Source organism: Bombina bombina, chromosome 3, assembly GCF_027579735.1.
Source record: "Bombina bombina isolate aBomBom1 chromosome 3, aBomBom1.pri, whole genome shotgun sequence".
Taxonomy (NCBI): domain Eukaryota; kingdom Metazoa; phylum Chordata; class Amphibia; order Anura; family Bombinatoridae; genus Bombina; species Bombina bombina.
The window spans coordinates 58,197,061-58,201,759 of record NC_069501.1 but is presented as its reverse complement, the minus strand read 5'-3'; positions in this window follow the sequence as shown (position 1 = coordinate 58,201,759).

Sequence of the window (4,699 nt, the reverse complement as noted above, 5' to 3'; positions counted from 1 at the left end):
TGTCTGATTTTTATTTACCACTTATCCGCTGTAAAGCATGGCCTAAAACATAAACCAAGCCATTGCTGATTTTAACTAGTATTGCACAATGCACACAAATGGTTAAAATGAATTTGCAGTAATAAACCTGCAAGCAGAGCGCATATAAATAACTACATCATATACTGGGTTTACTGAGTGATTGTAACTAAATGTAATGGCTTTGGTGCATTTTCCTTTTTCATTTTAGTAATTTTAGCAATATCCTTTGCCATGTACAACAGAAAACTGCAAATCTCTTTAAATTCAAGCATCTAAACATCACTTCCAAAAATGACTGATGTTTCAGGCTAAGAATGATGTAATCTGCCACTAGGTGGCAGCCGTTTGATCCTTTTGAATTTGAGCATCTAGCATCACTGTAAAAGCTGTGCCTTGTCTGACTGGCTTCACATTCAGCTGGAGCTGCAGGGAGAGCTACAGATAACAGTTTGCATGCCTGATACAGCTTGCACTGGCTTGGACATCTTTACTGGTACCCTGTACCCTACACTCAAGCCACTGAGACAGAGCTTCTGGGACACAACACTTTGGGGAAATTGTGTCCCCCAGTTTTGGATTTTGTGAAAATATAACCTACAAATCTCTGCTTGAGGGGAAAAAAACATCATAATCCACTGTTTGAAGAGGAGAGAACCCAACGTATTTATCCCAGTGAACAAACAACCAGCAGAAGAGGAATTCCAAACAAGATGAAGTCCTACTTGATGCCCAGTATCTGGATGCTAGGATTTTTCCTGTTCCTCCTGTCATTGCAAGGTACCGGCAGTGATCTCCACTCTTAGCTTGCTAATATATCCTTCTATTTACTGAATGTGACATATAATACTAAAAGATGCCATCTCTTTTTATGCCCTATTCCTCAATATAGCGCTTAGACCATGATTTCTCATCTGTCTATGTTCTCTTGATGCAGGGATTGTGATAGAAAGATTAAAGTGGATGATTAGGATGCTGATGCTTATATATGAATATATTTCAGTTCAGATGCACAGTGGTGGTTTGAATGGCTTGTTAGTAATGCATGTTATCCCACCTGGGAAGATGTAAGTTGAAAGATGATACAGATAGGAGATTCTTGTGATTGAAGGTGCCATATAAAATCAATTTTTTTTTTTATTCCAATGGGGCATAAAAGGACACTCATATTTTATTTTATTGATAAAAAATATAGTACATCTGTTTTGTATGTATGTGTCTCTCTATTCTTCTGAAGTGTATTGACTGTAAACTAATCCCCATAAATCTCTAATGGTATGAGGATGGAATATATATATATATATATATATATATATATATATATATATATATATATATATATATATATTCTGTAATACTTGCATTAAAGGTGCTGTTATTTTTAGGCAGTGAGTGAAAAAAATAATTGGTAAGACTTTCCTTTAATGCTACAGTCTATTAATCATTCTAGTACCTCCAACTAGAAAAATTCAGAGTTTTACACAGTCGTACCTACAGGTTTACATAACCTAACTTTTTAACGCTATAGCTTCCAGGAAGAGCTATATGGCAATATGTTGCAGGACTCTGTCATACAAGACAAACATAGATAAATAGATAGATAGATAGATAGATAGATAGATAGATAGATAGATAGATAGATAGATAGATAGATTGATATATAATACATAGACAGACAGAAGATAGATGGATGGTGATAGATGATAGATAGATAGATAGATAGATAGATAGATAGATAGATAGATAGATAGATAGATAGATAGCATTAATGTAACACAATTTACAATTGTTTTCATAAGCATAGCACAAAGGTGTAAGGTTTAAAGGTCACCCCGTTAACATATTGTAAGTCAAATACTAACGCCCTAGGAGCATAGGTCATGACATGAATATTATGCAAGTCAAGATCTCTTAGCATTTGGTCTGTGGACTGTTTGGCTGATGCTTTGCTCTTGTAGGAACAGAGTAATTCTAAAATATCTGCTATTACCAAATCCTAGTATTCTACTGCTGACATATATTGATTCCAACCCTTCAGGATTGCTTGATAAATGGATGTTCTATTGTTCCTTATATCAATGAAACCTGCATTACATAATCAATTGAACCAAAAAATAAACCTTATCTTCCAAATCCTACTCTAATACTTACCTGCAGTCCTAGATTTGACTGTTATTCCAATGTTCTGTGCAATTTCACATGTCGAAGTATTAAATGGCTCTTGGATGCACATAAATTACTGCAGTGAAAGATGTGTGTTTGATTTGTATTTTTCCCTGGATAACTCTAAAGATTAAATGTAGATGACACCTATAAAGTAAATCAATTTACCGTTTAGCAGTTACATGGGTGCACTGGTTGTTCTACTACATCTTTTGTTAAATTCTGTAGGTAAGTTTATGTAACATGACTTTGTATCAATACTAAGAAACATTACAATGGAATAAGGTATTTTTATGCCTTGCAATTAATCTAGTTAAATATGTTACATTTTAACATTGTTTTAGATTGTTCATTGCAACTCTCAGTAACTATGTGGGTTGTTTTTTTAATAATATAAATAATAAACATTGTATCAAATGATATATATATACTAACAGTTCTGGTAGACCTTAATTGTGTATTTTGTAGAGAAAAAAAAGTGTTTTGATGAACTTTTATGGGGAAAGCAAATATAATCAGTTGTTTGTTTCCATTCCTTGTGGTTAAATCTTATAAAAATGTATCATTTCGATTTTTTATTTTTATATTAGTTGTAGTGTCCTTGAAACAAATTTCAAGTGTGCATAATGTCACTGGTGTTGATAGAAAAGGACAGAACTTGGAGTTTTGTTTTAAAGTGAAGACTTATGGCTGATTAGGTCTGAGATGAAGCCATTTTGCTGTTTTGTTGATGTCAAAAATCTTAATGTTCATATTGTGTTTGTCTTTATTGGAAGAAGGATGTGTGCCCTTAATCTGCTTGATTTAACAGGTAGATTATCTGAAAAATAAACTCTTCACACTCGCACACACACACATACACAAATTCACACACACAGACACACACACAGATATATACACACACAAATAAACACACACATACACATACATATACACACACACTTATACACATACATATACACACACACTTATACACACACAAACACACACACATATATACACACCAGTTGAGTATTTATATTGTGTGCTGACCTAAGCACTCAGAATCCTGCTGCCCCCTCTAGCCCTCCCTGGATTTGGGCCATTTTTGGCCATAAAATATTTTGGTCAGGGAGTAATGTGACTTTTTCTTTTGCTGCATTTTTAAATTAACTGTTCACCAGCCAGGGCTTGTAAAATGCTTGCATACACTGAGGTTAAGAAATCTCTATCTGATCATATATATTTTTTTGTTACTTAGGACACATCAGACCTCCTAAGTTTGCAATATAAACACCTCAGCTCAGCCAGTCTGCTATATGTAGTACTCTAGTGGTGATAGCTAAGCTAGCTGTATGGCTGAAAAAATCTGATGAAAACCGTACTACTCATACTGTCTTATATGTCAGACTCAGACTCTGTCAGCAGACTCAGCCTCATTGCTAGTTTAATATTTCGCCAACTAGTACTAAAAATAGGTAATTCCGTACTTTTTCACTTTGAGACTTGAGTACTTCAAATTTGGTCAGAGTCAGACTGAGAAAGAATGGGGAAAAAAAACAACAGGATTTTAAGATTATTGCTGTCAGAGGCTCCCAATCATATAATAATAAAAAAAGTTAAGGCAAGTCAGTGCTCAATGTATGTTTACTGAGCTTTTTTTTTTTAAAAAAAAGTAAAAAATAAAAAAAACACATCTGTTACGTCTCATAGAGGCGGCTAACAGCTGTTATCTTACATTCAGTTTAAGCGACCTGTCACCTCACAGATCCCCGGCTCAGGTGCAGTTCTCAGTGTAACTGCAGAAAGTAGCGAGTGTGCGCGCTGCTACAGCAGTGTTTCCCAAACTACATCATTAATTAACCCAGACATTGGGGCCGATTTATGAAGCCCGAATGGCCCCTGATGCCCCTGTTTCCGCATGAGCCTTCAGGCTCGCTGGAAACAGCAGTTAAGGAGCAGCTGTCTTAAGACTGCTGCTCCTTAACTAGTCCGCTGCCACTGAGGCTGCGGACATCAATCTGCCCGATCGTATACAATTGGGTTGATTGACAACCCCTGCTAGCGGCCAATTGGCCGTGTATCTGCAGGGGGTGGCATTGCACAAGCAGTTCACCAGAACTACTTGTGCAATGTTAAATACCAACAGAGTATGCTGTCGGCATTCAGCGATGTCCATGACGGACAGACACTTGGTAAATTGGCTCAATTGACTCAACTGTATAAAGGGACTCCCGCTATATTAATTTGTGAGTGACCGTGACCCATCTGAGCTCCTCCAGTGATCTGATTTGACCGACTGCTTTCACTCCCACAGTGCCACCACTGACTGATTTGGACTTCACCTAAACACGATTGCCATCTGGGAGATCCCTCAAACCATGTGCAGGAAGGCGACTGGTGGAAAGCATCACATGACCTCGACAGAAAGCTGTTCAAGTGATGCGTGGGCAGTAAGCTGCCCCGATAAAATCAATTTTTTTTTATAGCCACACAGTCAGTGCAGCAGCCGGGGGCAAGTGCCGCCCCCCCCCCATAA